The sequence below is a fragment of the Pteropus medius genome, unplaced genomic scaffold (assembly GCF_902729225.1).
Source record: "Pteropus medius unplaced genomic scaffold, Ma_sr-lr_union100, whole genome shotgun sequence".
Lineage (NCBI taxonomy): Eukaryota > Metazoa > Chordata > Mammalia > Chiroptera > Pteropodidae > Pteropus > Pteropus medius.
The window spans coordinates 58835-84224 of record NW_024351568.1 but is presented as its reverse complement, the minus strand read 5'-3'; the positions used below and the strand labels follow the sequence as shown (position 1 = coordinate 84224).

The 25390-nt window shown below is 59.3% G+C and overlaps 1 long non-coding RNA gene across 1 annotated transcript in view; it reads right to left on the bottom strand.

The window, feature by feature from the left end:
• Window positions 1-503: 503 nt before the first annotated feature.
• Window positions 504-25390, bottom strand: part of LOC120587046 (uncharacterized) — a 33706-nt gene continuing 8819 nt past the window's right edge. The window contains exon 3 of the long non-coding RNA XR_005648857.1: window positions 504-894. This is a non-coding gene — a long non-coding RNA (uncharacterized LOC120587046). The remainder of the gene's footprint in view (window positions 895-25390) is intronic.

Here is a 25390-nt window from a genome sequence, read left to right as displayed (position 1 = left end):
CCCTGATTAGTCTGGGCCAGTTTAGCAACAAACTTCTGTAAATACCTGTACTTTCCACACGCATCCTTTCAATGTCTTCACCCGCCATCTACCGCACATTTCAGTGCGCACTTGTCGCCCACCGGACCGCACAAAGAACGACTCTCTTTCCCCACGGGACACCGATGACTTCAGCGGTGAACGTCTAATGCCCAGTTTCCATTTCCCACCTTACTGGACACTCGAGCAGCTGTAGGAGAGGAACATTCTGTATTCTTACATCTCTGGCAGGGCCTAAGACCAAAAGTGACCTAAGGCAGATTAAGAGGAGAAGAGCAACTGATTTTATGACGCATTTACACACACGGGTGTGTGAAGGTTCCACGAGAGAACGAAGACGTGAAGAAGCGACCAGAGCACGAAGCTTTACCTTTGAGACAAAGAATGGATAAGATCTGTCGATTCCAGAAGAATTGACAAGACGGAAGGTTCGGGGGGTCGCGCCGAGGGTCATTCGCGGTGAAGAAGTAAGTAGGAAGGTGGGGGCGCGTTTGACAGGTTTCAAGGTACGAATCGCTCAGCCGTCAGTTGCACCTCTGCGTCCCGTCTCCGGTGATGAGGAATGTCTCCCTCCCTCCCGGTCCAGGGACGGTCTCTTTCCCATGGGAGTTTGATCTCCCGTTCTCAGGAAGATGAGCGGTTCGGCGTGTCCTCCTGGCATTCGCTGTGTCCTCAGTGCCTGGGGTTGCTGATAATGTGCCAGATAAGCACCTTTTGCGGGGGAGACGCTCTGGTTTCCTCCAGAGCATTCTGGGTAGTGGCCCACTCACCTTTGTTCCTTAGGACACTCGCCTCTATGGCTCTTGGAACCAGAAGCTTCTCCTTCGGGGGCTGTGAGGATGCAGGCGGTTAACTCTGGAAAGGAAAGAAAATGCAACCTAAAAAAATAAATTTAGGACAAACTATCAGGGTGCGACTTCCGTGTTAGCACCCGGTTTCCATCTCAGAATAAAGACGATTCGTCCGTCGCTGTCCCCTGAAGACTTGCATGGTCCGTGTGTTCCAGTCCTGGCGGGGCTGCCAATGAGTCGCTCAGGAGCCGGGTGACAACGCCGGCGTGTCAGGGAAGCCCGGCCGGCGCCCGGCCTGCCAGCGCTTCCCGGGAGTGTTCCATGTCCACATGGCCGCTGGGGAGTCGCCTGGGGAGTCTGTCCCCTTCCCGGCAGCCACCGGAGAAGGCAAATGTCCAAGGCTCCGTTCTGCGCCTGTCGGGCGGCGCCGGCCAGGAGTTCAGAGGTGGACGAGCGGGACGCCCTCCGCTGGCTCCACTCAGAGAAACGCGCTCCGAGGTGACCGGGACGAGGTCGGGCGTCCTGACTGCCTGTCACGCGGATCCGTCCCGCTGCGTTCAAACGGGTGGTCAGGCGCCGTCTGGTGACAGTGTTGATCTCCTGTGCTCCCTCCTGAGCTGCAGGGACATGGGAAAGAGATGAGATTTGGCCATCGTGCCTGACACAGAGCTCCAAGAGGCGGGCAGCGCCGTGAGTTTCGTCCCGGTCCCGCTGAGGTGTTGGCACCTCGATCATTCGCTGGAGATTGGAGCTGCGGGCGTCAGGGCGAGCGACGTTGCGGGAACTGTCGGCTGCATTACTGGGCACCCCGGAGGGGTCGGACAGCACCCCCAGGAGGTCCCTGACCACGGAAACTGGCCGTCGTCTGTGAGGTAGGAGAGGAGAGAGTGTGTCGCCCTGGTCGCCAGCACACTTCGGAGATAGACGTGGCCCCGGCGTGTAAGGAGCTCGAGGAGGTTGCGACGGGCTCACGTTGATTCCCATGGCGGGACTCGACTGGTCTTGACATTTTCGTGTCTCGCTTCAGGCTGGGAACTGGCGCGGACAGTACCCGGAGCCCTGGGTAGGAGGCCACAGGCCACCTGCTGTCTATCGCGGGCCTGATCCTCAGGGCTCCTCCGCAGAAATGTCAGCTCACATCGGAAACACAGGTGGAGTGGCTCCTGCTCGTGGGCACGAACACGACAATTCTGGGTCAGGAGCGATGGGTCAAGTCTAATGGACCATGGTACCGTGAAGGCGAATTGACCTGTCGACCAGCCCTGTCACCCGTTCCGGTGCCCAAAAACGGTATTTTGTGCCGCATTAGTCGAGGACACGCTCCCATGGGGTGCAGGGCTCAGGTCTGACCATGACGCCCACCTGGCTCTGTCACGATTGTTGGCGTGGCCAGCCTGTCTAGGCAGAGCCTCTCACGGGCGCAGCTGTTCTCACTCCACTTGGAGCTCCGCAGGAGTGAAGGGATGGGATTTGGCCTCAGTGCCCGAAGCAGAGTTCCAGGAGGCCGGCAGCGTTATCAGGTTTTCCCCGGTCACGGGTGGATGTTGATGTGTTGCCCAGTCCCCGGAGATTGTATCTGCAGGAGTATGAGGGAGCGGCTGTTGGGCGAGTCCCACCGAAGCTGGTGGGCGCTCTGGAGGTGTCGACCAGCACCCTCCAGTGGCCCTAATCCGCGGAAGGCAACGAGGGTTGCCGCGGGAGAACAGGAGACGGTGTCCCGCGGCCGGATGCCAGCTTGGGTCCCAACATCCCGAATGCGTTCCTCTCAAACTTTTTCGTCTCGCTTCGGGTCGGAGACGGGGGAAACGGACATGGAGCCTGGTGTAGGAGGCCGCCGGCCGGCCCGGTCCTCGTGGGGCCTGGGCATCCAAGGCGTCTCAGCGGAAACACGGACAGACCAGCCCTTGCACGAGCACCGGAGCTCTGGCGTGGTCGGAACGGGAGTGTAGATGGATGCGCCGTGCTCAGGGAGCCCTCCGTGACTTGTGGAACCGCCCCGTCACCAGCTGCGGTACCCGAAATCAGCCACTAAGCCAGGAAGCGCTTTTTGGTGGTTTTGGCCTTCGTGGTCGTCTCCCCGGGCACACAGAGCTCCGGGCATGACCATGACGCCCACCCGGCTCTGTCCCGGCTGCTGGAGTGGCCAGCCTGGGTCTAGGCAGAGCCTCTCACGGCCGCGGCTGTTCTCACTGCACTTGGAGCTCCGCAGGAGTGAAGGGATGGGATTTGGCCTCGGTGCCCGAGGCAGAGTTCCAGGAGCCCGGCGGCATTATCAGATTTCTCCCGGTCACGGGTGGATGTTGATGTTTCGTCCAGTCACCGGAGATTGTATCTGCAGGAGTATGAGGGAGTGACTGCTTGGGCAAATCCCAGGGAAGCTGGTGGGCGCTCTGAAGGGGGTCGACCAGCACCGGCCATCGGCCCTACCCCGCATAAGGCAACGATGGTTGCCGCGGGAGAACGGGAGTCGGTGTCCCGCCCGTGGACGGGGTAGGTGAAGGCCAGCCCGGGTCCCAACATCCCGAATGCGTTTCTGGAATTTTCCGGCCTGGCTTCCGCTGTGGAGAATGGGAAGCGGACATGGAGCACATGGTTGGAGGCCGCGAGATGGCCGGGTCCTCATGAGGCCCGGGCGCCCAAGGCTTCTCTGCGTGAGCCCGAACAGCGGAGCTCGGGCGCGGTAGAGTGGAGGGTGTGGATGGATGTGCCGTGGTCCAAGGAGCCCTCCGTAACCTGTGGGTCCGCCTCGTCACTAGCTGCGGTAAACGAAATCCTCCACGGAAGCCAATATTTGCTTTTCGGTGTTTGTGGCCATGGTGATCAGCTCCCTGGGCGCCAGAATTCTGTGCCTGACCATGACTCCATTCGCCCGCGTTCATCTGGCTGATGCCGCCCGCCTGGATGTTGGAACAGGCTCCGGTGCGCCGGGGGCTTGGGCCACAGTACTCTCCGGGCTCCAGTGCGGAAGGACAGCGGGTGTCCTCACGCAGGGCACACGCCGCCACGGCACCCTGTTGCGGACAGGGCGAACTCACCACGCAGGCTTCATGCCCAGTCGTCAGGCGTCCGCCTGAGTCCGTGGGGTGCCCTCGATTGAGAAAGTCGGCCAGGCCAAAGCATTCCCTCCGGTTGCTGTCTCCAAGGCTTCCTCGGGTCTCGCAGACCACGCACATGATCGCTCGCACTGTCCTCGCCGGACCGCACCCGTGCGCACGAGAGAACGCTATTTCCTGAGCTGCCGGCCTCTCCTTAGAGTTCGGGCCCAGACAAGAGTCACACTCCGAGGTGGACCGATTAGGAATGGAGGATGTGATGGCCTGCGGTGGGCCGTGGCTGCCCGTGACGAGGATCTATCCGGCTAATGGTCGCCACCTGGTGGCCCCGGAGCTCCGTGGAAATTGGAAGGAGTGGTATTCGGCCATGGTGCCCGAGGCAGAGTTCCGTGAGGCCGGCAGCGTTATCAGGTTTGTCCCGGTCACGCGCAGATGTTAATATTTTGTCCAGTCCTTGGAGATTGTATCTGCAGGAGTTCGAGGGAGTGACTGGGCAAGTCCCAGTGAAGGTGGTGGCAACCTGGCGGGGGTCGACCAGCACCGGCCACTGGCCCTACCCCGTGGAAGGTGATGAGAGTTGCCGCGGGAGGACAGGAGACGGTGTCCTGCACACGGACGCCCGCACACCAGAGAGGTGAAGGCCAGCGTGGGTCTCAACATCCTGAATGCGTTCCTCTCAAAGTATCTGGTCTCGCTTCCGTGGTGGAGAACGTGGAAACGGACACGGGGCCCAAGGTAGGAGGCCATGGTACGGCCATGTCCTCGTCAGTCCTGGGCGTCCGAGACCTCTCCACAGAAACGCGGACAGACCCTCTCCTGACCGTGGGCGCAAAAAACGGAGCTGTGGCGTGGTAGGGACGGGACGTCCTTGGATGCGCTACGGTCAAGGAGCCCTCTGTGATCTGTGGAACCGCCACATCACCATTGTGACAAATCGCGTGTGCACGGTGGCTCCAGGACATTGAAACGGGCTCCTGTTGATTCTAGTGGCAGGACTCGATTTGTCTGAACACTTTCGTGCCTCGTTTCACGCTGGAAAGTGGCCCGAAGACATGGTTAGGAGGCCACAGGCCGCCCGCTGTCTTTCGCAGGCCTGATCCTCTGCACTCTTGTGGGAAATGTCAGTTCGCATGTGCGAACACAAAGGTGAAGTGGCTCCTGCGCGTGGGCACGTACATGGCCGTTCTGGGTGAGGAGCGATGGGTCGAGTCTATAGGCGGACCGCGGTACTGGGAGGACATATTGACCTGTGGACTGGCGCTGTCACCCACTGCTTTTCCCGAAAATGGTATTTTGTGCTGCATTGGGCAAGGATGCGCTCCCTAGGGGTGCAGGGCTCAGGTCTGACCATGATGCCCACCTGGCTCTCTCCCGACTGTTGGCGTGGCCAGCCTGGTTCTAGGCAGGGCCTTTCACGGGCGCGGCAGTTCTCGCTCCTCTTGGAGCTCCGCAGGAGTGAAGGGATGAGATTTGGCCTCGGTGCCCGAGGCAGAGTTCCAGGAGGCCGGCGGCGTTATCAGGTTTGCCCCGGACATGCGTGGATGTTGATGTTTTCTCCAGTCCCCGGAGATTGTATCTGCAGGAGATTGAGGGAGCAACGGTTTGGGCAAGTCCCAAGGAAAGTGTTGGGCGCCCCAGAGGGGTCGACCAGCACCAGACACTGGCCCTAACCCACGAAAGGCTACGAAGGTTGCCTGGGGAGAACAGGAGATGGTGTCCTGCCCGCGGATGCCCGCACACCACTGAGGTGAAGGCCAGCCTGGGTCCCAACATCCCGAATGAGTTTCTCAAATTTTCTGGTCTGGCTACTATGGTGGAGAATGTGTAATGGACACGAAGCCCGGCATAGGAGGCCGCGGGCCGGCTGGCTCCTAGTGCGTCCTGGGCAAGGGAGACCTCTCCGTGGAAACGCGGACAGACCCGGGCCTGTGCTTGGGCACGAACACCGGAGCTGTGGCGCGGAGGGACGGGACGTCGTTGGACGCGCCGTGGTCCAGGAGCCCTTCGTGACCAGTGGTACCGCCTCGTCCCTGGTTGTGGTTCCCAGAATCCGTATTTTCTTCCACCGCGTAAGCCAAGACCCACTCTGAGGTGTTAGGGGCCCATGGGGTCGGTTCCACGGAGCACAGAGCTCTGGGCATGAGCATGACACCGCTCGGCTCCATTCTTCTGGCTGATGCCACCCGCCTGGATGTGGGAAGTGGCTCCAGTGAGCCCCGGGCTTGGCTGCGGTCCTGTGTCCGGGCTCAAAAACGAAAGGGCGGCGAGGGTCCTCATGCCGGACACACACCGTGCAGGAGCCTGCTGCGGACAAGCCGACTGTACCACGAAGGCTTCGTGTCCGGTCGTCAGGCATATTCCTTCCGAGACTGTGGCCCGCTGCTGCATGGGAAGGTCGATGAGGTTGACACAGTCCCTCCAGGTGCTGTCTCCGGGGCTCCACTTGAGCTTCGCAGAGCCATGCACATGATCATTCGCGCTCTCCCAGCCAGAGGCCACTCGCACGCACGAGAGAGGACGCTCTGTTGGCTGAGCCACCAGCCTCTCCTCCCAGCTCCGGCCCAGATAAGAGTCGCGCTTTGAGGTGGACCGATTAAGATTGGATGACGTGACGGCCCGCGGTGGGCCGTGGCTGCCCGTGATGACGATTCATCTGGCTAGCGGTTGCTACCTGGTGGCCGCTGTTAGTTTTCTCGCCCCGGAGCTCCGTGGAAATTGAAAGGAGTGGGATTTGGCCACAGTGCCCGAGGCAGAGTTCCAGGAAGCCGGCGGCATTATCAGGTTTGTCCCGGTCGCGTGCAGATGTTAATGTTTTGTCCAGTCACTGCAGATTGTATCTGCAGGAGATTGAGGGAGTGACTGTGCCAGTCCCAGTGAAGGTGGTGGCACCCTGGCGGGGGTCGACCTGCACCGGCCACTGGCCCCACCCCGCGGAAGGCTACGAGTGTTGCCGCGGGAGAACAGGAGATGGTGTCCGGCACCCGGACAGCCGCACACAGCAGACATGAAGGCCAGCCTGGGTCCAACATCCTGAATGCGTTTCTCAAATTTTCTGGTCTGGCTTCCGCAGTGGAGAATGTGAAAATGGACATGAGGCCGCGGGCGGGCCAGGTCCTGGTGAGTCTTGGGCGTCCGATGCTTCTCTGCCGAAATGCGGACAGACCTGGCCCTGCGCGTGGACGCAAACAGTCGAGCTCTGGCGTGGCAGCGATTGGGGACGTCCTTGGCTGCGCCACGGTCAAGGGGCTTTCAGTGACCTGTACGACCACCCCATCACCAGTTGCAATTCTCGAAATTTGTATTATCTTCTGACACGTGAGCCAAGACCCGCTCTGCGGTGTTAGTGGCCAATGTGGTCGGCACCCCTGGCGCACAGAGCTCCGGGCATGACATTGACCGTACTCGGATCCGTTCCTCTGGCCGATGCCGCCCGCCTGGATGTGGGAGCCGCCGCCCAGGGCTAAGGCTGCGGTCTTGTTTCTGGGCTCCAGTGTGGAAAGGCCGCAGGAGTCCTCACACCGGACACACGCCACGTCTGGACCCTAGTGATGACAGGGCGACTGCTCCACACAGACTTTGTGTCCCATGGTCAAGCGTCTTCCTCACGAATCTGTGGCCCGCCATCACATGAGAGAGTCGGCGAGGCTAATGCAGCCCGTCCGGTTGCTGTCTGCGGTGCTCCCCTCGGGCTTCGCAGAGCCATGCACGTGATCGCTCGCGCTCTCCTGGTCGAAACCACATGCACGCACGAGAGGACGCTGCTTCCTGAGCTGCCGGCCTCTCCTTAGAGTTCGGGCCCAGACAAGAGTCACGCTCCGAGGTGGACCGATTAGGAATGGAGGATGTGATGGCCTGCGGTGGGCCGTGGCTGCCCGTGACGAGGATCTATCCGGCTAATGGTCGCCACCTGGTGGCCACTGTTTTCTTGCCCCGGAGCTCTGTGGAAATTGGAAGGAGTGGTATTCGGCCATGGTGCCCGAGGCAGAGTTCCATGAGGCCGGCAGCGTTATCAGGCTTGTCCCGGTCACGCGCAGATGTTAATATTTTGTCCAGTCCTTGGAGATTGTATCTGCAGGAGTTCGAGGGAGTGACTGGGCAAGTCCCAGTGAAGGTGGTGGCAACCTGGCGGGGGTCGACCAGCACCGGCCACTGGCTCTACCCCGTGGAAGGTGATGAGGGTTGCCGCGGGAGAACAGGAGACGGTGTCCTGCACACGGACGCCCGCACACCAGAGGGGTGAAGGCCAGCGTGGGTCTCAGCATCCTGAATGCGTTCCTCTCAAACTATCTGGTCTCGCTTCCGTGGTGGAGAACGTGGAAACGGACACGGGGCCCAAGGCAGGAGGCCATGGTACGGCCATGTCCTCGTCAGTCCTGGGCGTCCGAGACCTCTCCACAGAAACGCGGACAGACCCGCCCCTGACCGTGGGCGCAAAAAACGGAGCTGTGGCGTGGTAGGGACGGGACGTCCTTGGATGCGCTACGGTCAAGGAGCCCTCTGTGATCTGTGGAACCGCCACATCACCATTGTGACAAATCGCGTGTGCACGGTGGCTCCAGGACATTGAAACGGGCTCCTGTTGATTCTAGTGGCAGGACTCGATTTGTCTGAACACTTTCGTGCCTCGTTTCACGCTGGAAAGTGGCCCGAAGACATGGTTAGGAGGCCACAGGCCGCCCGCTGTCTTTCACAGGCCTGATCCTCTGAGCTCTTGCGGGAAATGTAAGTTCGCATCAGCGAACACACAAGTGAAGTGGCTCCTGTGCGTGGGCACGCACATGGCAATTCTGGGTGAGGAGCGATGGGTCAGGTTTATAGGCGGACCGCGGTACTGTGAAGACATATTGACCTGTGGACTGGCGCTGTCACCCACTGCTTTTCCCGAAAATGGTATTTTGTGCTGCGTTGGGCAAGGATGCGCTCCCTAGGGGTGCAGGGCTGAGGTCGGACCATGACGCCCACCTGGCTCTGTCACGATTGTTGGCGTGGCCAGCCTGGGTCTAGGCAGAGCCTCTCACGGGCGCACCTATTCTCACTCCACTTGGAGCTCCGCAGAAGTGAAGGGATGGGATTTGGCCTCGGTGCCCGAGGCAGAGTTCCAGGAGGCCGGCGGCATTTTCAGGTTCTGCCCGGTCACGGGGGGATGGTGATGTTTGGTCGAGTCACCGGAGATTGTATCTGTAGGAGTTTGAGAGAGTTGACTGGGCAAGTCCCAGTGAAAGTGCTGTGTGCTCTGGAGTGGGCCAACCAGCACCGGCCGTTGGCCCTACTCCGTGTAAAGCGGTGCGGGTTGCCTCAGGAGAGCGGGAGACGGTGTCCCTCCCGCGGATGGCCGCACACCGCGGAGGTGAAGCCCAGCTTGGGTCACAACATCCCGGACGCGTTTTTGAAATTTTCCGGTCTGGTTTCCACTGCGGAGAATGTGGAAACGGACATGAGGCCTGGGGTAGGAGGCCGCGGGCTGGCCCGGTCCTGGTGTGTCCTGGGCGTCGGAGGCTTCTCTGCCGAAACATGGACAGACCCAGCTCTGCGCGTGGAGGCAAACAGTTGCGCTCTGGCACGGTATGGAGGACGACGTCCGTGGATGATCCATGGTCAGGGAGCCTTCGGTGACCTGTGGGACCACCCCATCACCAGTTGCAGTTCTCAAAATCCGTATTTTCCGACACGTCAGCCAAGACCCACTCTGCGGTGTTAGTAGCCGATGAGGTCGGCATCCCTGGTGCACAGAGCTCCGGGCATGACATTGACCGCACTCGGATCCGTTCCTCTGGCCGATGCCGCCCGCCTGGAGGTGGGAACTGACTCCCGTGAGTCCGGGGCTCCAGCGCGGAAGGGCCTTCGGTGTCCTCATGCCGGGCAGCAGCCGCTACTGGAGCCTGCTGCAGAAAGGGCGACCGCACTACACAGGCTTCGTGTGCCCCATGGTCAGGCGTCCTCCTCCCGAGTCTGTGGCCCGCCGTCGCTTGAGAAGGCTGTCGAGGCTGACGCAGCCCCTCCAGTTGTCTTCGGAGCTCCCCTGGAGCTTAGAGTCATGCCCGTGATCTCTCGGGCTCACCTGGCTGGAGCCCACCGGTGCGCGTGAGAGAGGACGCTCTGTTTGCTGAGCCGCCAGCCTCTCCTCCCAGCTTGGGCCCGCGCAAGAGTCACGCTCCGAGGTGGACCGGTTACAGTTGGATGACGTGATGGCCCTTGGTGGGCCGTGGCTGCACGTGATGAGAATGATCCTGCTGACGGTCGCTACCTGGTGGCCGCTGTTATCCCTCCCCGGAGCTCCATGGAAATCAGGAATGGGATTTGGTTACTGAACCCGAGGCCCATCACCTGTTGTGTAGCCGAAATCCGCATTTTCTTCCGCCATGTTAGCCCAGACCCGCTCTGCGGTGTTAGTGGGTGACGAGGTCGCTCCCTGGCGCAGAGCTCCGGGCATGACCATGTCGCCCACCCAGCTCTGCCCCGACTGCTGGAGTGGGCAGCCTGGGTCTAGGCAGAGCCTCTCACGGGCTTGGCAGTTCTCGCTCCTCTTGGAGCTCCGCAGGAGTGAAGGGATGGGATTTGGCCTCGGTGCCCGAGGCGGAGTTCCAGGAGGCCGGCGGCGTTATCAGGTTTGCCCCGGTCATGCGTGGATGTTAATGTTTTCTCCAGTCTCCGGAGATTGTATCTGCAGGAGATTGAGGGAGCGACGGTTTGGGCAAGTCCCAAGGAAAGTGTTGGGCGCCCTAGAGGGGTCGACCAGCACCAGACACTGGCCCTAACCCACGAAAGGCTACGAAAGTTGCCTGGGAAGAACAGGAGACGGTGTCCTGCCCGCGGATGCCCGCACATCACTGAGGTGAAGGCCAGCCTGGGTCCCAACATCCCGAATGAGTTTCTCAAATTTTCTGGTCTGGCTACTATGGTGGAGAATGTGTAATGGACACGAAGCCCGGCATAGGAGGCCGCGGGCCGGCTGGCTCCTAGTGCGTCCTGGGCAAGGGAGACCTCTCCGTGGAAACGCGGACGGACCCGGCCCTGTGCTTGGGCACGAACACGGGAGCTGTGGCACGGAGGGACGGGTCGTCGTTGGACGTGTCGTGGTCCAGGAGCCCTCTGTGACCAGTGGTACCGCCTCGTCCCTGGTTGTGGTTCCCAGAATCCGTATTTTGTTCCACCGCGTAAGCCAAGACCCACTCTGCGGTGTTAGTGGCCCATGGGGTCGGTTCCACGGAGCACAGAGCTCTGGGCATGACCGTGACCCCGCTCGGCTCCATTCTTCTGGCTGATGTCACCCACCTGGATGTGGGAAGTGGCTCCAGTGAGCCCCGTGCTTGGCTGCGGTCCTGTGTCCGGGCTCAGAAACGAAAGGGCGGCGGGTGTCCTCATGCCGGGCACACACCGTGCAGGAGCCTGCTGCGGACAAGCCGACTGTACCACGAAGGCTTCGTGTACGGTCGTCAGGCATACTCCTTCCGAGACTGTAGCCCGCTGCCGCATGGGAAGGTCGATGAGGTTGACACAGTCCCTCCAGGTGCTGTCTCCAGGGCTCCACTTGAGCTTCGCAGAGCCATGCACATGATCGTTCGCACTCTCCTGGCCAGAGGCCAGTCGCACGCACGAAAGAGGACCCTCTGTTGGCTGAGCCACCAGCCTCTCCTCCCAGCTCCGGCCCAGATAAGAGTCGCGCTTTGAGGTGGACCGATTAAGATTGGATGACATGACGGCCCGTGGTGGGCCGTGGCTGCCCGTGATGACGATTCATCTGGCTAGCGGTTGCTACCTGGTGGCCGCTGTTAGTTTTCTCGGCCCGGAGCTCCGTGGAAATTGGAAGGAGTGGGATTTGGCCACAGTGCCCGAGGCAGAGTTCCAGGAAGCCGGCGGCATTATCAGGTTTGTCCCGGTCACGTGCGGATGTTAATGTTTTGTCCAGTCACTGCAGATTGTATCTGCAGGAGATTGAGGGAGTGACTGTGCAAGTCCCAGTGAAGGTGGTGGCACCCTGGCGGGGGTCGACCAGCACCGGCCACTGGCCCCACCCCGCGGAAGGCTACGAGGGTTGCCGCGGGAGAACAGGAGATGGTGTCCGGCACCCGGACAGCCGCACACAACAGAGATGAAGGCCAGCCTGGGTCCCAACATCCCGAATGCGTTTCTCAAATTTTCTGGTCTGGCTTCTGCAGTGGAGAATGTGGAAATGGACATGAGGCCGCGGGCGGGCCGGGTCCTGGTGAGTCCTGGGCATCCGATGCTTCTCTGCCGAAATGCGGACAGAACTAGCCCTGCGCGTGGACGCAAACAGTCGAGCTCTGGCGTGGCAGCGATGGGGACGTCCTTGGCTGCGCCACGGTCAAGGAGCTTTCAGTGACCTGTACGACCACCCCATCACCAGTTGCAGTTCTCGAAATTCGTATTATCTTCTGACACGTGAGCCAAGACCCGCTCTGCGGTGTTAGTGGCCGATGTGGTCGGCACCCCTGGCGCACAGAGCTCCGGGCATGACATTGACCGTACTCGGATCCGTTCCTCTGGCTGATGCCGCCCGCCTGGATGTGGGAGCCGCCGCCCAGGGCTAAGGCTGCGGTCTTGTTTCTGGGCTCCAGTGTGGAAAGGCCGCAGGAGTCCTCACACCGGACACACGCCACGTCTGGACCCTAGTGATGACAGGGCAACTGCTCCACACAGACTTCATGCCCCATGGTCAAGCGTCTTCCTCAGGAATCTGTGGCCCGCCATCACATGAGAAAGTCGGCGAGGCTAATGCAGCCCGTCCGGTTGCTGTCTGCGGTGCTCCCCTCGGGCTTCGCAGAGCCATGCACATGGTCGCTCGCGCTCTCCTGGTGGAAACCGCATGCGCACAAGAGAGGAAGCTCTGTTTGCTGAGACGCCAGCCTCTCCCAGCATGTGCCGGGGCCAGAGTTGCGCTCCATGGTGGACCGATTAAGATTGGATGATGTGATGGCACGCGGTGGGCCATGGCTGACCCTGATGAGGCTCCATTTGGCTGACGGTCGCCACCTGGTGTCCACTTTTATAGCTGTCACCCTGTGGAGCTCCGCGGAAATCGGAAGGAGTGGGATTTTGCCACGGTGCACGAGTCAGAGTTCCAGGAGCCTGGCGGTGCTGTCAGCTTTATCCTGCTCACATGCAGATGTTGGTGCTTTGTCTAGTCACTGGAGATTGTATCTGCAGGAGCACGAAAATGTGACTGCAACTCCCAGTGGAGGTGGTGGGCACCCTGAAGGGGGTCGCCCAGCATCCGCCTGTGGCCCTAACCCACGGAAAGCGACCAAGGTTGCCACGGTAGAATGGGAGATGGTGCCCGGACGCCCGCACACCTCAGAGGCGAAGGCCAGCCTGAGTCCCAACATCCTGAAGCGTTTCTCTTACATTTTCGGGTCTTGCCTCTGTGCTGGAGAATGGGAAAACCGAACCCGAGCATGGGGTAAGGAGGCCGCGGGCCGGCTGGGTCCTCATGAGTCCTGGGCGTCCGAGACGTCTCTGCGGAAACACAGACGGAACGGTCCCTGCACGTGGGCGCGAACACCGGAGCTCTGGCGCGGTAGGTGTGGGTTGTCGATGGATGCCCGGAGTCAAGGAGCCTTCCATGATGTGTGGACCGCCCTGTCACCCGTTGTGGTCCCCCAAAATCTATTTTCTTCCACCACCTAAGCCAAGACATGCTCTGCGGTGTTATTGGACTATGAGTTCGGCTCCCCGGGTGCACAGAGCTCCGGGAGTGACCAAGACCCCTTCCTTGACTTCGTTCCTCTGCCTGACGCCACCCGCCTGGATGTGGAAGCTGCCTTTTTGTACACGGGGCTTACAACGCGTTCGCGTCTCTGGGCTCCAGTGCGGAAGGGCAGCGCGTGTCCTCACGTCGGGCACAGGGAGAATCTGCAGTCGGCTGCGTACAGGGCGACTGTCTCACACAGGCTTCGTGCAGCTAAGTCAGGCGTCCTCCTCCCGAGTCTCTGGCCCTCCGTCGCCGAAGAAGGTCGACAAGGATGATGCAGCGCCTCATTTGTTGTCTCCGAGGCTCCCCTCAGGCTTCGCAAAGCCATGCGTGTGATCGGTCACGCACATGAGACGATGCTCTGTGTGCTGAGCCACCAGCCTCTCCTCCCAGCTCGGGCCCGGGCAAGAGTCGTGCTCTGAGGTGGACTGATTAAAATTGGGTGACATGGTGGGCCGTGGCCTCCCTTGAGGATGATCCATCCGGTTGACGGTTGCCACCAGGTGTCCGCTGTGAGTTTTCTCGGCCCGGAGCTCCGCGGAAATCCGAAGGAGTGGATTTGGCCATGGTGGCCAGGCCCGTGACTAGTTGCGTAACCGAAATCCGTAGTTTATTCCGTCACAGTAGCCAAGAACTGCTCTGCGGTGTTAATAGCCGATGAGGTCGGCTCCCCGGCGCACAGAGCTCCGGCCATGACCATGTCGCCCACCCGGCTCTGTCCCGACTGCTGCAGTGGCCAGCCTGGGTCTAGGCAAAGCCTCTCACGGGCGCGGCTGTTCTCGCTCCTCTTGGAGTTCCGCAGAAGTGAAGGGTTGGGATTTGGCCTCCGTGCCCGAGGCAGAGTTCCAGAAGGCCGGCGGCGTTATCAGGTTTGTCCCGATCACGCACGGATGTTGATGTTTCCTCCAGTCACTGGAGATTGTATCTGCAGGAGTTTGAGTTGACTGGGCAAGTCCCAGTGAAAGTGCTGTGTGCTCTGGAGTGGGCCAACCAGCACCAGTCGTTGGCCCTAGCATGCGAAAGGTGACGAGGGTTGCCGCGAGAGAACAGGAGACGTCCTGCCCGCGGACGCCCGCACACCGCAGAGGTGAAGGCCAGGCTGGCTCCCGAAATCCCGTATGTGTTTCTCAAATTTTCCCTCCTGGCTTCTGCTGTGGAGAACGGGGAAACGGACACGGAGCACATGGTTGGAGGCCACGAGACGGCCGGGTCCCTGTGAGTCCTGGGTGCCCAGGCTTCTCAGCGGAGCTGGGGCATGGTAGGGACGAGGGTGTGGATGGATGCGCTGTGGTCCAAAGAACCCTCTGTAACCTGCATCGTGACCAGCTGCGGTAAACGAAATCCTCCACGTAAGCCAATATTCGCTTTTCGGTGTTTGTGGCCATTGTGGTCGGCTCCCTGGGCGCCAGAATTCTCTGCCTGACCATGACTGCATTCCCCGTGTTCATCTGGCTGATGCCGCCCGCCTGGATGTTGGAACAGGCTCCCGAGCGCCAGGGGCTTGGGCCGTGGTATTCTCTAGGCTCCAGCGTGGAAGGGCAGCGGGTGTCCTCATGCCGGGCACGTGCTACCGCTGCTGGAACCTGCTGCGGACAGGGCGACCGCAGCATGCAGGCTTCGTGCCCGGTCGTCAGGCGTCCTTCGGAGTCTGTGGGGTGCCCTCGAGTGAGAAGTTCTGCCAGGCTGATGCATCCCCTCCGGGTGCTGTCTCCGGGGCCGCTTCTGGCCTCGCAGGGCCATGCACGCGATCGCTCGAGCTCTCCTGGCCAGAGCGCACCGCACGCACGAGACTCGACGCTGTTTGCTGAGCCGCCAGCCTCTCCTCCCAGCTCGGGCCTGGACAAGAGTCTCGCTCCGAGGTGGACCGATTTAGTTTGGATGACGTGATGGCCTGCGGTGTGCCGTGGCCACCCGCGATGAGGATCTATCCGGCTGACAGTCGCTACCTGGTGGCAGCTGTCAGTTTTCTCGCCCCGGAGGTGCATGGAAATTCGAAGGAGTGGGATTTGGCCACGGTGCCCGAGGCAGAGTTCCATGAGGCCGGCAGCGTTATCGGCTTTATCCCGGTCACACGCAGATGGTGCTTTGTCCAGTCACCGGAGATTGTATCTGCAGGAGCACGAAAATGTGACTAACTCCCAGTGGAGGTGGTGGGCACTCTGAAGGCGGTCACCCAGCATCCTCCTGTGGCCCTAACCCGCGGAAAGCGACCGAGGTTGCCACGGTAGAACGGGAGATGGTGTCCTGCACCTGGAGGCCCGCACACCCCAGCGGTGAAGGCCAGCCTCGGTCTCAACATCCTGAAGGAGCTCCCCTCAAATTTTCCGGTCTCACTTTCCCAGAGGAGAATGTGGAAATGGACACGGAGCCCAAGGTAGGAGGCCGTGCTATGGGCGTGTCCTTGTGAGTCCTGGGCGTCCGAGGCTTCCCCGCGGAAACGTGGATAGATCGGACTCTGACCGTGACCGTGAACACAGGCGCTCTGCCGTGATAGGAATGAGGGTGTCCTTGGATGTGCCATGGTCAAGGAGCCCTTCGTGACCTATGGAACCGACTCGTAATCATTTGCGGCAGTCCGGGGACGCAAGGTGGTTCTAAGATGTGACAGGATCACGGTAATTCCAGTAGCAGGCCTCGGCTGGTCTCGACATTTTCGTGTCTCGCTTCAGGCTGGGAACTGGCCCGGACAGTACCCAGAGCCCTGCGTAGGAGGCCACCGGCCGCCCACTGTCTTTCGCGAGCCTGATCCTCACGGCTCCGCAGACATGTAAGTTCACATCTGGAAACAGGTGGACTGTCTCCTGCCCGTGGGCACGAACATGAGATTTCTGGGTCGGCAGTGAAGCGTCAAGTCCACGGGTGGGCCGCAATACCGGCAGTGCGAAATGACCTGTGGACCAGCTCTGTCCCCCGCTGTGGCGCCCAAAAACGGTATTTTGTGCCGCCTTAGGCAATGACGCACTCTCCAGATATGCATGACGCACACCCGGCTCTGTCCCGACTGTTGGAGTGGCCAGCCTGGGTCTAGGCAGAGCCTCTCACAGGCGCAGTTGCTGCAGACAAGTGAAGGGATGGGATCTGGCCTCGGTGCCCAAGGCAAAGTTCCAGGAGGCTGGCGTCATTATCAGGCTTGTCCCGGTCATGCGCGGATGCTGGTGCTTTGTCCATTCGCCAGAGACTGTACATGCAGCAGTTTGGGGGATGGCGATTCCCAGTGAAGGTGGTGGGCACCCTGGAGGGGGTCGACCAACACTGGCCGGTGGCCCTAATGTGCGGAAGAGACCATGAGAGACCATGAGAGACCAGGGGACGGTGTCCCGCGTGCGGACATCCGCATACTCCGTAGGTGAAGGCCAGTCGGGTCCCAACATCCCGAAGGCGTTTCAAATTTTTGGGTCTCGCTCCCTTGATGGAGAACGGGGAAACGCACTCGGAGCTCGGCGTAGGAGGCCGCGGGCCGGCCAAGTTCTTGTGAGTCCTGGGTGTCTGAGACGTCTCCGCCGGAACGCGGACCGGCCCGGCCCTGCGCGCGGCGCGAACACCGGCGCTCTGACGTGGTGGTGGGGGCGTCGATGGATGAGCAGTGTCAAGGAGCCCTCCGTGACCTGTGGAACTTGCCTCACCATTTGAGATTCTCAAAATCCGTATTTTCTTCCACCACGTGAGCCAAGACCCGCTCTGCGGTGTTAGTGGCCGATGAGGTCGGCTCCCCGGGTGCACAGAGCTCCGGGCGTGACCGAGACCTCCCTTGTCTTCGTTCCTCTGGCTGATGCCGCCCGCCTGGATGTGGGAGCCGCCTCTTTGCAAACGGGGCGTGAGCCGCGTTCCTGTCTCCGGACTCCAGTGCGGAAGGGCAGCGGGTGTCCTCACGTCGGGCACTTGGTGGTGCTACAGCCCGCTGCGTACTGGGCGACTGCCCCACGCAGGCTTCCTGCTCCTAGGTCAGGCGTCCTCCTCCCGAGTCTGTGGCCCTCCGTCGCCTAAGAAGGTCGACGAGGCTGACGCAGCGCCTCGTTCGCTGTCTCCGAGGCTCCCCTCAGGCTTCGCAAAGCCATGCACGTGATCGCTCGCGCCTTCCTGGCCGAGGCTGAGCCGCCAGCCTCTCTTCCCAGCTCCGGCCCGGGCTAGAGTCACGCTCTGAGGTGGACCGATTAAGCTTGGATGATGTGATGGTGCACGGTGGGCGGTGGCCGTCCGCGATGACGAACCATCCTACTGACTGTAGCCACCTGATAGCCGCTGTCAGTTTTCTCGGCCCGGAGCTCCGCGGAAACTCAAAGGAGTGGATTTGGCCATGGTTCCCGAGGCCCGTCATCCATCGTATAACCGAAATCCGTACTTTGTTCCATCACCGCTCTGCGGTGTTAGGGGCCGAGGACCTCAGCTCCCCGGCGCACAGAGCTCCGGGCATGACCATGTCGCCCACCAGGCTCTGTCCGGACATTTGGAGTGGCCAGCCTGGGTCTAGGCAGAGCCTCTCACGGACGCGGCCGTTCTCGTACCTCTTGGAGCTCCGCAGCAGTGAAGGGATGGGATTTGGCCTCAGTGCCCGAGGCGGAGTTCCAGGAGGCCAGTGGCGTTACCAGGTTTGTCCCGGTCAAAAGTGGATGTTGATGTTTTGACCAGTCACCGGAGATTGTATCTGCAGGAGTTTGAGGCAGTGACTGGGCAAGTCCCAGTGATGGTGGTGGGCAACCTGAAGGTGGTCGGCCAGCACCGCTCAGCGGCCCTAACCCACAGAAGGCGACCACGGTTGCGCAGGAAACAAGAGATCGTGACCCGGACGCCCGCATCCACCACAGGCGAAGGCCAACCTGGGTCTCAACATCCCGAATGCGTTTCTCACATTTTCAGGTCTGGCTTCCGCGGTGGAGAACGGGGAAACGGACTCAAAGGCCGCGGGCTGGCCGGGTCCGTATGAGTCCTGGGCGTCGGAAGCCTCTTCGCAAAATGCAAACATACCAGCGCTGCGCGTGGGTGCGAATACCGAAGCTCTGACATGGTAGTGACAGGGCCGTGGTCAAGGAGCCCTCCGTGATCTGCGGACCGCCGCGTCACCAGTTGCGGTTACTGAAATCTATTATCTTCTGGCATGTGAGCCACGACACACTCTGCGGTGTTAGTGGCCAACAAGGTCGGCTCCCCGGCGCACAGATTTCCGGGCATGACACTGACCGCACTCGAATCCGTTCCTCTGGCTGATGCCGCTTGCCTGGATGTGGGAAGCCGCTGCCCGGGGCTCCGGCCACAGTCCTGTCTCCGGGCTCCAGTGCGGAAGGGCCACGGGTGTCCTCATGCCGGGCACATGCTGGACCTGGTGCTGGTAGAGGTACTGCCCCAAGCAGGCTTCGTGCCCCATGGTCAGGCGTCCTCCTCCCGAGTCTGTGGCCGGCCGTCACTTGAGGAGGCCAGCGAGGCCGACGCAGCCCGTATGGTTGCTCTGTGCGGTGCTCCCCTCGGGCTTCGCAGAGCCATGCACGTGATCGCTTGCGCTCTCCTGGCCAGACTCCACCCGCGCCCACGGGAAAGGACGCTCTGCTGAGCCGCCAGGCTCTCCTAGCTCGTGCCCCGGGAAGAGTCGCGCTCCGAGGTGGACCGATTAAGATTCAGGATGATGGCCCGCGGCGGGCCATGGCCGCTGGTTGATGAGGATCCATGCTGCTGACGGTCGCCACCTGGTGGCTGCTGTTTTCTCTTCCCCGAACTCCTTGGAAACCCAAGGAGTGGGATCTGACCATGGTGCTGGAGGCGGAGTTCCAGGAAGCCGCCGGCTCGATCTGCTTTTTCCTAGTCATTTGCGGACGTTGCCGTTTTGTCCAGTCACCGGAGATTGTATCTGCAGGAGTTCGAGTGACTGGGCGAGTTGCAGTGAACGTGTTGGACACCCTGCAGGGGTTCGACCAGCTCCGGCCGGTGGCCCTGACCCGCGGGAGGCGACCACGGTTGCCATGAGAGAACAGGAGACGGTGTCTCGTGTCAGGACGCGCGCACACCCCAGAGGTGAAGGCCGGCCTGGGTCCCAGCATCCCGAACGCATTTTCCGCAAATTTTCTGGTTTCGCTTCCGCGATGGAGAATGGGAAACGGGCACGGAGTAGGCGGCCACGGGTCGGCCGGGTCCTCCTGAGTCCTGGGCATCCGTGTCCTCTCCGCGAAACGCGGACAGAATGGTCCCTGCCGGTGGACGCGAACGCCAGAGCTCTGGCGTGGTAGGGACTACGATGTGGGTGGATGCGCCGTGGTCAAGGAGCCCTCCGTGACCTGTGCAACCGCGCCGTCACCAGCTGCGGTACCCGAAATCCGCCACGTAAGCCAGGAATCGCTTTTCGGTGTTAGTGGCCGATGTGTTCCGCTCCCCGAGAACACAGCTCTGGGCATGACCATGACCTCCACTGCGCTCTGTTCATCCGGCTGATGCCGCCCGCCTGGATGTGGGAACCGGCTCCCGTGAGCCCGGGGCTTGGGCTGCGGTACTGTCTCCGGGCTCCAGCGCGGAAGGGCCATGCGTGTCCTCACAGCGGGCACGCGTCGCCGCTGGAGCCTGCTGCGAACAGGGCGACCGCACCACGCAGGCTTCGTGCCCCATGGTCAGGCGTCCTCCTCCCGAGTCTGTGGCCCGCCGTGGCTTGAGAAGGCTATCGAGGCTGACGCAGCCCCTCCAGTTGTCTTCGGAGCTCCCCTGGAGCTTAGAGTCATGCCCGTGATCGCTCGGGCTCACCTGGCTGGAGCCCACCGGTGCGCGTGAGAGGACACTCTGTTTGCTGAGCCGCCAGCCTCTCCTCCCAGCTTGGGCCCGCGCAAGAGTCACGCTCCGAGGTGGACCGGTTACAATTGGATGGCCCGTGGTCGGTCGTGGCTGCCTGTGATGAGAATCCATCCGGCTGACGGTCGCTACCTGGTGGCCGCTGTGAGTTTTCTCGACCCGGAGCTCCATGGAAATCAGAAGGAGTGGGATTTGGTTACGGTGCCCAAGGCCCGTCACCTGTTGCGTAACCGAAATCCGCATTTTCTTCCGCCTCATTAGCCCAGACCCACTCTGCGGTGTTAATGGCCGATGAGGTCGGCTTCCCGGTGCACAGAGCTCCGGGCATGGCCATGTCACCCACCCGGCTCTGTCCGGACAGTTGGATTGGCCAGCCTGGGTCTAGGCAGAGCCTCTCACGGGCGCGGCTGTTCTCGCTCTTCTTGGAGCTCCGCAGGAGTGAAGGGATGGGATTTGGCCTCGGTGCCCGAGGCAGAGTTCCAAGAGACCGGCGGCGTTATCAGGTTTATCCCGGTCCCGCATGGATGATGTTTTCTCCAGTCAACGGAGATTGTACCTGCAGGAGTTTGATGCAGTGACTGGGCAAGTCCCAGTAAGGGTGGTGGCACTCTGGAAGGGTCGACCAGCACCCTCTAGTGGCCCTAATCCGCGGAAGGTGACCAGGGTTGCCGTGGGCGAATAGGAGACGGTGCCCCGCACACCGCAGCGGTGAAGGGCAGCTTGAATCCAAACATCCTGAGGGCGTTTTCTCCAATTTCTGGGTTGCAGGAGACCCCATCGGGTCTCTCAGGTTTCTCAGGGTCACTCCTGGGCATTGGTGCTGCTTCAGTTCGCCAGAGAGTGTATCCATGTGGGGTCGACCAGCACCCCCCTGTGCTGATCGGCTCGCGGAAGCCAGCCCCAATCGCGGTGGGGGGCCGGGAGCAGGTGTTCCGCACCCGTCGCCCGCAGGTACCGGAGGTGGAGCTGGAGGCGGCGCTGTCACGGGAGCTCGTGGAGGGCGCCAGAAGCACACGTGGTCCCAGTTCGGACTGGCGTTTTCTCAAATTTCCCGTATCTCGCTGCTGGGGGAAATGGGCCTGGGCGATACACGGAGCCCCGGGTAGAAGGCCACCGGCGGGCCGCTGTTTTCTGAGTCCCTGTCGCTTGCCCGTGCACCCTTCCTCCCAGCGCCCGCACTCTCAGCCACCACACCCAGGAGGCGACTAGATGGTCTCTGAGAGCTCCAGGGTGGCGTCGATACTGGGGTCGTTGCATGGGCCGTTTTCAAGGACACCAGCATGACCTGACGGCCAACCCCGTCACCGGCTGCGGTGCCCGAAATGAGTATTTTCTGGCGCGGCGTAGGTAGACTGTTAGGTCCAGGAGGGTCCTATCCCTACCCATCCTTGTTCCCCGTGTGGGAACCAGACTTCCCCGACCGTTGTGTGGGAACCGGAGCTTGCAACGCCCAGGTTGGCAACGCTGCACGCTCACCTCGCACCTCACTGACTCCTCCCTTCCCCGCCGATATCCGCGCCCGAAATATTCCCAGCGAAAAAGCCCGCCTCCAGCCCCATGTTTCGGGTCTCCTCGCATTCCGGGCCGATGCCATCTTCGGCTCAGCCCCGCTGTCCCCCTGCTGCAATAAACCTTGCTTAACCCCTTGGGCGAACCTAACAAAGACCCGCTCTGCGGTGATGGTGGAGGAAGAGGTCGGCTCACTGGGCGCCCAGGGCTCCGGGCGTGACCGTGACCCCGCCCGGCTCCGTCCCTACTGCCGGTGCCGCCCGCCTGGATGCGGGAGCCTGGATGTGGGAGCCGGCTCTCATGCGTCCGGGGCTCGGGCAGCGGGGCCCCGTGCTCCAGCGCCCAAGGGCAGTGGGGATCCCCACGCCGTGCACACGCCGCTGCGGGAGCCTGGTGCGGACACCGCGACCCCACCTGCAGCCTTCGTGGAGCGTGTTAGGCCTCCTGCCCCAGAGGTTGTGGCCCACTGTCACCTCAGAAGGGCGGTGAGGCTGACGGAGCCCCTCCGGCTTCCCATAGCGATGCCTGTGGCGCTCGCGCTCTCTCGGCGGGACCTAACCCTCGCGGACGATGGAGGATGCTCTGCTTGCTGTGCCCACAGCCTCGCGTCTGCGCTCCCGGTGGGGAAAGGCCCATGGGGCGCTCCCACCACCTCGCGACATAGATCCCCGCGGCTGGAAAATAAAACACTATCTTCCTTTCACTGGAGCAACTCCCCTTGCACATGTGCAGAGCCTTTCCACTGGGTGGGATCCAGGCCTTGGGTGGGACCCGGGGCCCTTTGTCTCCCGCAGCCACGCCTCCTCCGCTAAGTGGGGAGATCTGGCCAACGGGGAACCTCCGCGGTTCCCTGTCACTGGGACCCCGCCCCGATCCCACTGTCCCTGACTGGATAGTACCCCATGCGACTGGGCAGTGGTGCAGGATGTCAGCGTGTGTGTGACAGTCTGGAGTTGAATAAGCCAGTGGCCTGAACCCAAGATGTGCCCACCCAGAGACCAGATGGTGTTCTGGCACCCCTGGGTTGCCCTGTGCTGAGGCCTCCGGGGTGAGGCTCCCCAGCTTCTCTCTGATACGCTGTCCAGCTGCCAGCCTGGGCCTCAGCCTGCTTTGACCGAGGTCAGGGCCTGATCAACCAGTTTCTGTGTACTGGGTAGATCTGCCGTCTCCCAGGCTTGGCAGGGAAGCGTTATGTAGTAGGTGTCCTGTGGGTCTCAGTGACAGGAAACTGGGAGACCAGAGAGACTAAACACGTAAGCTGGGAGCTCCAGGAGTGTCCCTTGTGTGGGTCGTGTGCCCTTCTGTTATAGCTAAGCCGTGATTTCTGTTGGCATGTGAGTGGGTGGGACTGACCCTCAGACTGACTGGTTATGTGGATTGGCCACCACCGCAGTGTATGAGCTGCTATGTGGGGACTGACCACACGTATGTATCTGAAGAAACCCAAAACACTTCTTTGAAGAGAAGTGTGAATCCATATGTTCATCGCAGCCAAGATATGTAGGCATCCTGAGTGTCTCTCAGTGGATGAAAGGAGACAGAAGATGTGGTATATATACACAATACGACAGTACTCAGCCATCGAAAAGAATGAAATCTTGCTATTTGCAACAACGTGGAATACCTAGAGGGTATTGTGCTCAGTGGAGTAAGTCAGACAGAGAAAGACAAATGTCACATGTGGAACCTAGAGAACAGGATAAACAAACAACAGAAACAAGCTCGTAGATACAGAGAGCATTTTCATGGTTGTCCATTTGGGGGGATGGGGGGATGCGTGAAGGTGGAGAGGTTTAAAAGATACAAATTGGTAGTTTCAAAATAGTCATGAAGATGTAGAGTATAGCGTGGGGAATATAGTCAGTAGTATTGTAATAATTATGTATGGTGTCAGATGGGTGCTGGGTTTATTGGGGTGATGACCTCATAACTTATATAAATGTCTAATCATTGTGTTGTACACCTTAAACTAATATAATGTTGTATGTCAACTATAATTTAAAGAATAAAAATATAAAAACCATTTTAAAAGACAATAGGAAAAACTAATGCAACGAAAAGCTGATTCTTTGAAAAGATTAGTAAAATGACACACCCATGGCTAGACTCACTAAGGGAAAAAGAGAAAAGACACAAATAAACAAAATCAGAACTGAAAGAAGAGAAGTCATGACAGATACCACAGAACTACAAAGGATACAAGAACACTATGAAAGATTATATGACACCAAAATCAATAACTGAGAAGAAATGGATGAGTTCTTAGAAATATACAACCTTCCTAGGCTGAACCATGAAGAACTGGAAAATCTACATAGACCAGGCAACAGTAAGAAAATTGAAAGAATCACCTAACTCCCTAAAAATAAAAGACCAGATAACTTCGCTAGTTAACCTTAGCAAACATTCAAAGATGATTTAACACTTGTTCTTCTCAAACTCGTCTAAAGAACTGAAGACGCAGTAATACTGCCTAACTTATTTTATCAGGCCAACATCACCCTGATTCCAAAACCTGGTAAAGATAACACACAAAAAAGAAAACTACAGATTGATATCTCTGATAAATAGAGATGCAGAAATCCTAAACAAAATACTAGCAAAGTGAATACAGTAACACATTAAAAAGATTATACATCACGATCAAGTGGGGTTCCTTCCAGGGGCACAAGTATAGTTCAACATGTGCAAATCAACCAATGTGATACACCACGTAAACTAAATAAAATATAAAAATCATATGATCGTATCGATAGATGGCAGAAAAAGAATTTGACAACATACAGCATCCATTTATAATTAAAACACTTAATAAAATGGGCCTAGAAAGGAAGTACCTTGACATAAATAGAGGCCATATATGACAAACCCTCAGCTAATAGGATACTCAATGGTGAAAAATTGAAAGCTTTTCCTCTTAAATCGTGAACAAGATATGGCTACCCGCTCTTGTCATTCTTATTCAATATAGTATTGGAAGTCCTTGCGATTGCAATCAGGCAAGAGAAAGAAATAAAAGGTATCCAAATAGGAAATGAAGAAATCAAACTGTCACTTTTTGTAGATGACATAATTCTTTATATACAAACCCCTAAGACTTCACCCAAGAACTGTTAGAAACAATAAACACCTTAAAGTAGCAGGATACAAAAATCGATGCACAAAAATCCATTGCATTCATATATACTAACAATGAAATTGCAGAAAAAGAAATGGAAAACAAAACAAACCAATTCCTTTCGCAACTGCAACAAAAAGAATAAAACACATAGGACTTACACACCGAAAACTACAAGACATTATTAAATGATATTGAGGAAGGCTCAAAGAAATGGAAAGATACTCCGTGTTCATGGACTAGAAGACTCAACACAGTTACAATGGCTATATTACCCAAAGCGATATACAAATTTAATGCAATCTCCACCAAAATCCCAATGACATTTAAGAAAGAACTAGAACAAGAAAATCATCAGATGTGTATGGAACCATAAAAGACCCCGAATACCCAAAGCAACCCTGAGAAA